General features: G+C 43.7%; 1 protein-coding gene across 4 annotated transcripts in view; it reads left to right on the forward strand.

The window, feature by feature from the left end:
* The window catches only part of DPP6 (dipeptidyl peptidase like 6), a 1,137,219-nt gene that overhangs the window by 377,045 nt on the left and 746,376 nt on the right, over nucleotides 1-13,798 (forward strand). The window lies entirely within an intron of this gene.

Raw genomic sequence — 13,798 nt, forward strand, 5'->3', positions numbered from 1 at the left:
CAAGACTATTTTTAAAAAACACATTTACAAAATAAGATACATTTAAAAGTAAGTTGTCTCATCTGACGGCAGCCATGCCTGGAACACTGCTCCAAAGGCAATCTTAGCAGGGACTCAAATCTGATTGTTACTGCTGGGTCTTCTCCCTGACCCTGGGGAGTATAACTACAGAATCATTCATGCAGCATTTGCAACTTACCAAAGGGTAACTTTCCACAGTTCCCAGCGTTAGCTTAGCAACCAGAGCTGCAGAATATGCCGTCCTGGGCAGAAAAGGGAATGGTGAGTACTGTCAGTTGAGCTTTGCATCTTCTCTACCTTGTTGAGGACCTAACATCTCCATCAGAGATTCTTAAAAACCCACCACCCCCCGACACACCCCCAAGAAGAAAAGCCTGGGAAGTTCTTTCTACGCACATGCCATCTTTAGAAGTTCTCCAACTTTATGGTAGAGGTCATCCCATCCTGGAAATGTCAGAGAGGAAGATTATAGAAGCTGGCCAGGAACTTAATGAACATTTCCTGCAATACACTCATTGTGGCTAGTGTCACCAACTTTAACAAGTGACATTAACAAGAGGCTTATCTAGCTAGCCTGAGTCAGTTTTGTGCCTCGGTGTGAAAGCTATTTCTAGTACCATTTTGCTTATAGCCAGGAATGGTTCATATCAAAACTGTGGACCAGAGTTCATTTTTAGAGGACAGAGCTGCTAAGCAGAAAGCGACAGGGGGCCCAACCTCACCCTCCTAGCTCCTTCCCTGTTGACTTAACCTTTTGAAAACATAGACATGGGCCAGGCACAGTGGCAAACACCTGTAATCCCAGCACTTTGGCAGGCTGAGACAGGCGGATTGCTTCAGCCCAGGCGTTTGAGACCAGCCTAGCCAACATGGTGAAACCCTGTCTCTACTAAAAATAAAAAATTAGCGGCCGGGCACAGTGGCTTATGCCTGTAATCCCAGCACTTTGGGAGGCTGAGGCGGGTGGATCACGAGGTCAGGAGATCGAGACCATCCTGGCTAACACAGTGAAACCCTGTCTCTACTAAAAAGACAAAAAAATTAGCCGGGCGTGGTGGTGGGCACCTGTAGTCCCAGCCACTAGGGAGGCTGAGGCAGGAGAGTGGCACAAACCCAGGAGGCGGAGCTTGCAGTGAGCTGAGATTGTGCCACTGCACTCCAGCCTGGGTGACAGAGCGAGACTCTGTCTCAAAAAAAAAAAAAAAAAAAAAAAAATTAGCTGGGCATGGTGACACACACCTGTAATCCCAGCTACTCAGGAGGTGGAGGCTGGAGAATTGCTTGAGCCTGGGAGGCAGAGGTTGCAGTGAGCCGAGATCACGCCATTGCACTCCAGTCTGGGTGACAGAGTAAGTCTCTGTCCCCCCACACACACAAAAAAAAGGAAAGAAAAAAGAAAAGAAAACATAGACAAATTCAAAGAGGACGTGGAAGCTTAAGCTAGAAGACAAAGAGGAACTAGTGAGGGGTGTGTGACATCAGCCAAAGCTGTTGGCAGGGATGTGTCCTAGAAGGCAGAACTTTCAGCTTCCTCAAGGTCGTTCCTTAGTTGTTGCCACTGAAAAATGGGTCTTGATGGGACTTTGAAAAAAACAGACCTGGCATCTAGTGAGTTGCTAAAACTTGCCAGCTGTAAGATCTGGAGTGTTTCTTTTAAACTGTAGGCCAGTTTCCTCACCTGTAGGATTATGTCACACTATCTACCCTGATTTCATAAGGTAATGCTATGTGAGAATGCTCTCACTTAACTTGGAAGAAGGTCAAAGCAGGATGATGTTACTTTCCTCAATTCTCTTTTAAAGACTTTCTTGAGTGCTGGATGCCATGAGGGAAAGTGTATCCGAAACACTCATGTTTCTCATGGCACTGATCTAGGGCTCAGGGGACTTTGCACATCATTGTGTTTTACCTGATGTTTAATCCCAGGCCTGACAGTGGCCCTGCCTCAGATCTCACATCAGATGGGGGCGGGTGGGGAGGACAAAGCCTTCCAGCCTCTGTTTCTCCAGTGCAGTCAACAGAATGAGCTCCTGTCCCAAGAGCCTGCAGGATATACCAACCTGAGAGTCAGACTTCAGCCTGCAGCTCCACAATACAAAAAAATAAAGCAAGAGTAGCCCCTGCAAGACGCCAAAACAACTACGGAGCAGATCACCATGGAAAATGCCTCAGCCAGACATGTCCAGTTCCTTCTGAAACACATTGCTCATAGAGAAATAAGTTTTTGCAGGTGTAGTGAGAGTCAACATGAACATAAACCAGGCAGTTCGTCAGTGGCCGATTCAGAAGCCGGAGCCAAGGGTCCTGACTGAGGGAACTCAGGCACACACCTTTACTCTCTGGGTCTTAGCTTTAAGTTGGGGAGAGGGTGGGTTAGATCTCTGCTTTCCACAAGTTCTAAAAAATGTTCAAAGGCATTAAGTAGGGGAAAGATGATCTAATAAGTTTGGAAAATTCTGGATTCAATGCAATTTGCTTATTTATCACAAGATTTAGAAGCTATTTTAAGCTGAAATTCTCCACGGCTCCCAGAAGGGGTGTGATATGCAGTTTTAGCCCCAACTTACCTTGCCACGATATCTTTTTTCCAGGAACGTCAGTTGTGACTGATGACATGCTGGACCCGTGTTGGGAAAACTGAACTGGATGATCTCAAAGGCCTTTTCCCTTCAGATATTCTCTGACTGTGACTGCTTGAAGGAGGCCAAGAATTAAAGTTTCATGTCAGAGGCCCTCATTGCTAAAGGAGTAGAGGCTCAGTGTGATTGGGAAGGCCCACGTGGAACTAGGTCATCCCCTTCAGCTGCTTCCCAACCACTGCTCTGTAATTACAATGTGCATCCAGGAAGTTATCAAAATCCTGTTTGGAGAATATTGGATTAGCAGAATGTTTGATTAAATCAATAAGTGGAATACTAAGGGGTTTTTCTCTTACTAATTACATCTGGAGGAACTAACCTCGTCTGTAGGGATAGACTAGGAAGCTATGTTTCTTATGTAAATGAAGATAGCCTAAGGAAAAAATATCTGGAAAAGGTACCCTTTCAACTCTGATTTGTAAATGTCAAATAGAGGTGCTCAAGGAGAAAAGAATAAACAATTTCATGAAACTCAACATAAATTCTAATTATAATAGGAATGAGTTGAATTCATAAATTGTGTACTCTCTGAAAAGTTAAATATTAGCCTGAAAATACAAAAAGGACTTGGATATTTCATTTTTACACTCTTACATACACGCAACTTTTTCCTCCCAATAAATAAAACAATATTTTTGAGGGACAAATTTGGCAAGTTTTGCAGATGAGGGTGAGACCTTATTCACTTCCTCCTAAATTTAACCTAGGTTAAGAATATTTTCAGTCACTATTTGTTGAATTCTAGGTCTTAGTGTTCTACCTGGTCACAATTTCTATTGAGACAGAAACCAGTGAACTCAAATCTTCATCAGCCCTCATTATCAGAAAACTTTGGCTGGACAGCTGATTGATTTGCTGGTTTTACTGCTGGCTTAATATTGATCTGACTGTGTATTTCCCTTGGCTCGCTAAATATATATAAATCAAGAGAGGTTTTTGAAGTCTTAAAAGGAAACGAGTAACTGACTAGAGTTATTGCCTAAGACCCAATATGCAATTCAGCTTAACCCACAAGGCACCTGCCATGGGCCACTTAATGAGGACACCATCCACCACTGCTCACGCTGCAAGCTGCCCATGCCCTTCTTACCCCTTCACCTCATTTACCCCATTATCTGTAATCTGAAATTACCATCACCTCCCCTCCCACTATATTTTTTATCCTTCTCTTCTTCCTCCTCACTTCCCATGACGACACCTCTGCTTCAGGTCCTCATTTCGGTTCAGTAGTCTCGAAAGATCTCTCTTCCCATTCTTTCTTCAAATGCATCTTGTCCTCCTCAGATAAAAAGATCTTTCTTGTCTTCAGTGGGTTTCCACTGCCTAAAGGATAACATCCCTATTCCTTATTCATCAAAAAATCTTCCATTGGGTGGCCCTGACTATCTGGCTTTATCCCTCACTGGGCCACCAGGAGATGCCACACGTGAAACCACATGGCACAGCTCCCCCTCCCGGTATATACAGCACGTTGTTGTGTCTCTGCCCTTTGGTCAATAGTATTCTCTTTCCAAGAATGCCTTCCCCACACTTTTCTTCTAGCAAAACATTGCTCATTCATTCAAGCCTGGCTCATGTTGCTCCTCTGTAATGCTATCCTACTTTGCCTTCAATGACCACTCCTTCCTTTGTGTTCTGCACTATATTGTTTATATTGTTGTCCGTTGGATTCATGCATGTCTCTTTTGTCACTAGCAGTGATATACATAAACATTCCCAAAAAAAGTAGCTCTGGGACAGGAATGTGTCAGAGGCCTTAGAAATGGTATTTTATTTAGTCTTTAAAAATAATTCATGTTATTATATACCTCATAGAAACAGGTTCACAGAGGAGAAATTGAATGCCCCAGGTCACATAGCTGGTCAGCAGAGCTGGGATTCAACCCAGCTGCTCCGTGTCACCCTTTGCATTGCTTCCTGTTACTTCTCCACTGTTATCCCACCTGAGCCTGTGTGCCTTCCGGGGGATTAGTCAATGTGAGGGTGGCTCCAATACTGTGTTTCTGTTGTTCTGAAGGGCTCTGTTCTTTGTTCATCCTTTGTTAGGAGATGTGAAGACATTCTGAGGGAGTGGAAGATAGGCTGCCCATCCTCAGGGCTCACGAGCTGGAGAGAGGGGATAAATGAGGAAGTGCTTTGAAAGTGGACACAGGATGACATTAGTTAGGCATGAGGCATAATACTGCTGGGAGAATACAGGAAAGTCATTCTCCTTCGACTTCCTCACTTTATAGTTTTTGTACAATTTGGAGTTAATCAAAGAGTAGATAAACCGAGAAAAATGTGTGTTCAACAGGAAAAATGGCAGGGTGGGGCTGTTCTAAACCTGGGGCAGCAGTTCCCCACTGTATCTGGGACAGAGTCATTTAATTTCAGTAGTGGCTTTTGAATCTGTGAAGCCCACTTGATATTCTGCTCCCATCAGCTCAGTGACTCATTCTCCCGGCAAAGACTTGGCATCATCCCAGGGAGGCAGAGAGGCCAACTCAGTGGTACCCACAGGACTGAGTGAGTCTCTCACAGGCTCCATCCACGCCCCCCATGGCCTCTGCTAATGAGGTCCACACCTCTGCTCAGCAGCCTGCCAACGTGATGGGACACACCCCATGCTGGGAGAGCTCCCAAACCAGACTTTGTGGAAACTTGTGGCTGCAGGTTCAAAAGGCTAATTTGGTTTTCCACTGTGCACAGGGCTGCCACTCAGTGCAGTCTTCAGATTGAGAACACTTCCTCCCACTATGGGCAGTTTGGCGTGAATGAGTGAGATACGTAGTTTCTGGATAGCACCCAGGGGAATGCCAAAGATGTGCACACAAAGCAAGGCTGACTGTTCCTTTGCTGTTTGTCTACTTTTTCCCATTTTGTGCTGAGACTCATCTTTCCAGCACAAACACCAGGATGAGGAATTGGAATTTTAGTGCTGGAAGTCTCCAGAACTATGATCTAGTGCTCATTCCCTCTGATCCCATTGCCCTGACATTATCTGATGCTTCCACAGCTCCTTGTACAGGGAGGTGTGGAGTCAGGAGAGCATCAGCCTGTGGTACAGGGCTGCCCACAGGGAAGGAAGAAGACATGGCGGGGACATGGCCTGACTCCCGATGTGCTCCTTCCTGTAGGGTCTTCCACATGGCTGGGCTCCCTCCCGTCCCAGCACACATCCTGGGTCCATGTGACCTTGAACTTCACAAGGTCAAATCTGTGCAGATCCAAATGGTGTGTGGATCTAATTTTCTTCCTCAAGAAGCCTTGCACAATCTGGCCCTGCATGCTTCCTCTGAGCCCACACTTCCTGTGAGTATACACTTCCTGTAAGTGTATACTTCCTTTGAGCGTACACTTCCTGTGAGCTTACACTTCCTGTGAGCTTACACTTTTTGTGAGTGAACACCTATGAGCCCACATTTCCTGTGAGCCCACACTTCTTGTGAGTGTACATTTCCTGTAAGTGTATACATCCTGTGATCATATATTTCCTGTGAGCATACACGTCCTGTGAGTGTATACTTCCTATGAGTTTACACTTCCTGTGAGCTCTCACTTCCTGTGAACCCACACTTCCTGTGAGTGTACACTTCCTGTGAGCACACCCTTCCTGTGAGCTTACACTTCCTGTGAGTGAACACTTCCTGTGAGCCCACACTTCCTCTGTGTATACTTCCAGTGAGTGTATACTTCCTATGAGCCCATATTTCCTATGTGTTTACCTCCTGTGAGCCCACACTTCCTATGTGTACACTTCCTTTGAGCCCACATTGTGAGTGTATACTTCCTGTGAGCACACACTTCCTATCTGTGCACTTCCTGTAAGCCTACACTTCTTGTGAATTTATACTTCTATGAGCCATAGATCCTATGTGTATACTTCCTATGAGCCCACATTTCCTCTGATGGTATACTTCCTGTGAGCACACACTTCTTATCTATGCACTTCCTGTAAGCCCACACTTCTTGTGAGCTCACACTTCCTATGAGGCCACACTTCCTATCTATGCACTTCCTAAGAGAGCATGCTTCCCATGAGCCCACATTTCCTATCTGTGTACTTCCTGTGAGCATACACTTCCTATCTGTGCACTTCCTGTGAGCATACACTTCCTATCTGTAAACTTCCTGTGAGCATACACTTTCTGTGCACTTCCTCTAAACACATACTTCCTCTCTGTGCAATTCCTGTGAGCCCACACTTACTATGCTATACACTTCCTGTGAGTATACACTTCCCATGAGCCCCCCTTCCTCTGTGCAATTCCTGTGAGCACACAGTTCCTCTCTGTGCACTTCCTGTAGCACCACTTTCTCTCTGTGCACTTATTCTGAGCACACACTTCCTATCTGTGCACTTCCTGTGACTGTACACTTCCTGTGAGTATACACTTTCTGTAAGCCCACGCTTCCTCTCTGTGCACTTCCTGTGAGTACCACTTTCTCTCTGTGCACTTCCCGTGAGCCCACACTTTCTGTGAGTGTACACTTCTTATGAGTATACACTTCCTGTAAGCCCACACTTCCTCTATGCACTTCCTGTGAGCACACACTTCCTCTCTGTGCACTTTCTCTAAGTCCACACTTGCTGTGTGCATTCTCACCTGCACAATCACTCTTGCTCTTGGGATTCTTGCACATGATTCTTTACCACCCCAGAACTCTGGAAGGTGTTGCTTTCTGAGACCTACCTCTCTCGTGTTTCTCCAATGCCAGTTCATCCATAGATTTCTTCCTAAATACCACTGGCCTCCCTGTGCAGTGCTTTCACTGGGACCTGTGTTTTTTCTTGGTGGCACTTACATAGAAGGATTGTTGTTTAATGACAATCGACTCCAAGACTGTCATTGGTAGATGGTGGCTTCCAAAGTGGCAGAACCAAGTCAGCCTTGTTCTTTGTGGTATCTCCAGGGTCAGCCTTCCCTGGTGTTCCCAAATGTTCCCTAACTGAAAGGATGTATTACAGTTGGGCTTCCTCTCCCTAGGAGACATAATTAAATTTAAAAGTGGGCTTGGGTTGTTTGTAGTATGGATTTTTTTACAGGGGAACCACAGAATCTTTATTCCAGATTTTTGAAAAGGTGCACGGTGCATTTCATTTAGTCTGGTAAGCCGTATTTTTGTGTTGTGTTGTCAATACATTTTCAGACACACATCACTTGCGAAACTCCTAAAATCTTTTCAAAATGCTCTCACAAGCCCATAAACACATATCTTCTTCCTTATTACTCAGGCACTTCAGACCCAGAGAATTGCTTTTAGAGATCTTGGTCATAATACCTTAAAGACGGTTTTCTTTAGGAAGATAAAGAACACTAAAATGTTAATAAAAGAACCTTGAGACCCTCTGAAAAGAAGACTTATGTCAGATTGATAATTTAGGTAGAGTTCTGGAAAACATTAATCTACAAACATATGCCTGATAGAAGGATATTTGCAAAAATGGCTGCAAGTGCAATATTGTTCCAGCTGGTGAGTGTGGTCCATAAAAATTCAGTCTTTAAAAATTATAGTATAGTCCAATTGTAGGACTGTGTGCTCAGTGAAAATGCACTTTACCTATAGATAGGGTTGGGAGAACCACCCTGTCTTACCACAGTGTATGTCCGCTCAACACACTGCCATGACCTGGGAAGAGAACTTTAGGGGGACATTCTTATGAAGCCCTTCCCTATACCTTTTTGTTAGTTCCTTATAATCCCAGAAATTTTCTATTAGGGTAGATAAATGACCATAAAACGTTTCCCCCCCTTTGAGGATGTTTCTTAGGACTTCTTTTATGACAACCATCTAAACTCAGCCACATCTGCCTCTGGCGTGTCTAGTTTGGGGCCACCTCTCTGCATCCCCCTGTGTAATTATTTTATGAGTGAAGTCCCTGCTGGAAACCAGCCCTCTTCCCAGTCAAAATCCATCTGTTTCTCCACTGCCTGTACATGCCTTTCTCTTTACAATACAGTTAGACCATTTGAGTCACCTTCTCTAGAGAGATAACACAAAAGCAGAATCACAGACATGTGCAATCTTCCAGTAAATGTCTTCCCCCCATACACCATGTATGGAGTTGAAAAATGGTATTTCTATAAAGAATTGGAATCTGTGAAGACAGGGTTACAGTGAGAAATATTAATCCACACATTGCAGAGCAGGCTGGTGTCAGGTTCTGTGCCAAGGGTCTGTGGTGCCTCTGACAAAGGAGAACAATGCTGAGGGGAGGAAGCAGCAGGAGAAGATTGGGGGCGGGGGGCGAGCTAATTATCCAAATTGAAAAGGGCCCAAGCCCCTTGGATTAACACACATCTTCCCTGCTGAAGAAAGTGCTCAGGGAATGATCATGATAAGCTGCCATGACCTCCACTTCTCCTCTCACAGGGCACCGAGCCAACATGCATCACGTGGATGGCTGTTGGTGATTTACATGGGAAATGACTGTGGTATGCAGGGATGCAAAATCAATGTGGCTTCTTCCTCCAGAAGTATGGGGCCACCCTTGCCTCAACTCATAAGAATACACTGATGTTCTGGTGTTGCCTCAGAGGCCTTAGCTGACACAATTCCTGGGGTCAGGGTTGGGTCTATCCAACCCTAGGGTGTTTCTCCAGAAAAACATAGACCAGTGTTCCTAAGATGCCAACCTGGCTTCTGCTCCCAGTCTGCTTCCTCTGAATCATACCTCTTCTTTGCAAACGAGGTGTTTTTGTGAACAGAAAATATGTGGACTTGACTGCTTCATTTACTCTCTCAGAAGTTCATTAAAAGCTTACATACACACCAATCAAGGCTTTTTATGAGACACAGCCAAGATGTTTTATGTGTATGGTGCCAATAAACACACTTCTCCAGAAGGAACTAGTACTATTTATGTAAAGTAGACACTTAATTCAACTGAATGGAAATAGCAAATTAGAGAATGCTTGATTATGGCATTGAAGATGCTTTCTGGGATGAAGACATTATTTGGAAAATCTCCAGATGCTCAAAGCTTGAGGAATGCTGGGATCAGGCAGGTAACTCTGTAATAGACTTGGATAGAGACTAATTCTGCTCAAGAACAGCTCAAATGGAAAGCTCAGATCCACAGGGAAGGAGCAAACCCAGTCCCTTTAACTTGGCTATGGTGGATCAAGTTCGTCACTGGAACTCTTTGGTTGTGAGACTCAGTATTTATTCTGTGTAGGCAGGAGCATATTGGACCCATCATGAAACTGGTACTGTCATAGGCTAGACCTGTGACCTCCTAGGTGAAATAACAAAGGCTGGAAAGAGGTGTCCCCATGGGCTTTTGGGAAGACTTCTCTTGCCCAACAGTGAGCTTGAGCAATTACTTTTCTAAATTGATTGTTTTATTAAAGAAATATTAATTGGACAAGACAAGCATCAATGTGAACCTAGTTCAACACAAAGAACATTCAGGCCATCAGATGACCAAAGTGAAGCCTCCTGGTACTTAGCATCTGCCTTATCAACTCAGGCCTGACAAGGAAACATGTCAGTTGCTGGAGAAACACCCAAACCCTAAACACCTCCTGTCACACAGTGGCAACCTGAATTACTGTGAATCCATTTATGCGGCTCTCTTCTCTAAGAGCAGAGGAAGCAGGTGTGGCCAGACTCAGAGGAGGTCCTCAAGCAGGAGGTGTACAAGTCAGGGTTCTCCAGAGGAACAGAACCAATAGAAGGTAGATATAGGGAGATACAGATATATAAGAGGGGATTTATCAGAGGAGTTGTCTCATATGCTTATGGAGCCTGAGTCGCATGCAGGCCATCTGCAAGCTATAGAATGGGGGAAGCTGGCAGTGTGGCTCAGTTCAACTCTGGAAGCCTCAGAACCAGGGAACCTGAAGGTGTAACTTTCAGTCCAAGGCCAAAGTCCTAAGAACCTGGGGTGCCACTGGTGCAAGTCTCAGAGTCCAAAAGCCAGAGAGCCTGGAGTTCTGATGTCCAAGAGCAAGAGAAGAAGGGTACCCTAGCTCCAGAATGGGAAGGAGAGGGCAAATTCACCTTTCCTCTGCCTTTTTATTCTATCCAGGACCTTAAAGTGATTCTAATGCCAGTCTCTTCTGGAAACATCCTCATAGACACACCCAAAATAATGCTTTACCAGCTATCTGGGAATCCCTTAATCCTGGCAAGTTGACATTGGTTAATAAAATTAGCCATCGCGGTGGGTCAGGGAGAAGGTGGCCGAGTGTCTGCTTCCTGTGCGGAGGGCACCACACCTTCTGAATGACTTCTTGGTCCCTCAGAGCTAAGAAGTCCGGTGAAATGCATTTGATCTCTTGACTACTTTTTACCCCATCAGTTGTACCATCCACCTTCCAGCTATCTTCCCACTTCATGCCCATGATTCCATGCACTATTCATGCTGGACCACAACAACTAAGAAGTCTCTTTTGCATTTCTTTCTTCCCTCCAGCAACACATGGCCCTTTATGCAGCTCTCACAGCCAGTCTGTATGAGAGACAGAAATAATGGCATTGCCCTTGGGAAAGGAGAAACAGATAAAGATTCCTTCTCTTGAGTTGTAGCGGCAAGCAGTGACAAAGTGCCCCACAAAATTTAAAGCATCAAGGAGTAGCCCGTGGGAAGATATCCATCAGATCCTCCAATATATGAATTAGGTCTGATGGGGGTAGCTGCTCACTGGTCGTGATATCTTGGGACTCCTGCTTCTATCCAGCCCCTACATCGCTCTTTCATGATTTTAAATGTGCACTCAAGGAGCTCACTCCAAATCCAAGCCTACATGTATGCCTAACCTACTCCAACCAGAGAGCTCCATATTTATGTGAAGAAAAGGGCCATATCTGATTAAACAACCATGATTCTGTTTGCAAACACCAATCCACACATTATGAAAGACACAGCAAATGTCCCCAAATAATTAATTTTATTCACACCAAGTTTACTCTGACAGATTACCACAAATAAACATGTAAACATGGGTAACACTTCACTATAGTATAGTTCATGCCACTTGCCTGATACAAAACCAGGGAGCTTCTCTTAGGAATCCATTTTGGTTTTGGGGTTTGTTTGTTTATTTACTTTTTTATATTAAAAAGAGAGATGAGGTCTCACTATGTTGCCGAGGTTGGTCTTGAACTCCTGGACTCAAGTGATCCTCCCACCTCAGCTTCCCAAACTGCTAGGATTACAGGCGTGAAACACTGCACCCAGCCAGGAATCCTTTAAAGTACAAGGAGGATTCAGCTTATTATAGAGCTAGTCTATACACAATAACCTGAATTATATACCTAACATGATCTAAATCCTTAGAGTTTTAGAAACACTCAAAAATTTTTTTAAGAAAAGCCTCATTTCTAATAATAACACAGTGATTAACCACAATGCTTGGCGAATTGCCTCAAAACCTTTTTGGAAGTAGGGAGGATATAAATAAATCAGTTAATACATAAATAAAATGCTTGCAGCTCAGCGACCTTCTGGTTCTCAGGTTTCCATATATCAAATTATGGATTGACCCCGCTAAGTAATCTCCAAAGTCTTTTCTATGTAGAAGTCTATAAATTTTCTGTTAATCCCAGGGTGAGTTGGGGACCATTTTGTCTTTTGTCCTTGTCGACTGTCTTTGTGAGAACCTGAGTCTGCTTACCTGCTGGGTTCAGTGAGCAGGTATGAAGGCATCATGTATGGACGTTGAAGAGCTGCCCAGAGATAAGCTCTCACGTTTGGAGGAGCACGGGTGTGTGGGCTACTGTTGGCTTCAGCTTGTGTACAAGGATATTCAATTTTAGAAAGCCATAATTAATAGTTTCTCTTCTTACCATATTGAAGAAGTCAGCTTGTTGCCTTCTGGCGAGTTAAAATTTCATTAAACTTTTCAGTTAAGAAAATACAGCTTGTTGCAAAAACGCCGTATGCACCTTATGACTCTTTTCCCTGCCCCTCCTCAGTGCGACTCCCATCACTGCACAGGTGGAGGCAGTGAAGGGGATGCCTTGCTTTCTGAGCTGCTGAAAACATCAGGGTTTCAGTTCTGTCTTGTTTACTGCTATATCTGATCACCTTGCATTGTGCTTGGCATGTAGTAGCTGCTCAGTACATACCATTTGAATGAACAAATCAATCAATTAATCAATTAATCAGTTAATCAGCCAGTCGATGCAGGTGATGCCTGTTCCTAAATTCCTTTGGTCCCAGTAGGTACTTTGCAACATTTCCATTTCTTCTGCTTCTGTTAGAAGGGACCTTTTTAAACTTGAAGGGCAGAGGCCCCCACGCAGCTCATGCAGATGGTGGTACTAACTGGAGAAGCAGTTACAGTTTTACCTAGCATGCATTTCTGTTGGAGCTCATTTCAAGTAAATGACTTATACTTTATGTCCACAGCAAAGAGGCCCACATTTGTGGCAATCTTGGTCAGTACAGTCAGGAAGGAAGTGTAGCTGAAGATTACTGAGGAACTAGAGAAATTAGTGTATATCTGGATTTAATGATCAATTTGCTTATGGTAAAAATACATTTGAATATGATTTACTGCCCTTCAGTTAATGCTAGTTCCTTGCTTGCAGCAGGACCAATCAAAAGGAGCTAAACCTTAAAACCCAGATGGAGATGTTGAAGGATTCTACCTAAAGTTTATGCAATTAATTAGGCATCCCCTATTCAGAATACACTTTCTATTTGTGCTTAGAATTGAAAGATATCGTACTCCCAGGGAAAGTACAAAGAGGACCACGAGATACATTGATAATGACCTTATCCTTAATTCATTCCACACATACTCAGTTAAGTGGCTTAAATAAGTGATAGAGATTTTAATTTAAATGCGAGAATATAAGTGGGCAAATATTTGAATTTAAGTGAAATTAACACAACGTGCCAAATATTGAATAAGACACTGGAATTTAGTTGGCATTGGATAATGTATTTGGTTTGAGATTTGGGTTTCCAAACTGAATATATAAATCAATGGGCAGATATACAGTGAACACAAATATAAATAAACACAGTTCCATGTTTACTGTTTATAATATGTCCCCCCAAATATGTGCAGAAGTGGAATGTGAAGACAATAAACAACTTTTTTGTTAGGTTGGGGGCAGGGGATTCTGAAAGCTACAAAGTATTAAACCATTTATTCATTGCATCCCATCTTTAAGATACACTTTTCATCAATATATTT

This window comes from Pan troglodytes, chromosome 6 (assembly GCF_028858775.2).
Source record: "Pan troglodytes isolate AG18354 chromosome 6, NHGRI_mPanTro3-v2.0_pri, whole genome shotgun sequence".
NCBI lineage: Eukaryota > Metazoa > Chordata > Mammalia > Primates > Hominidae > Pan > Pan troglodytes.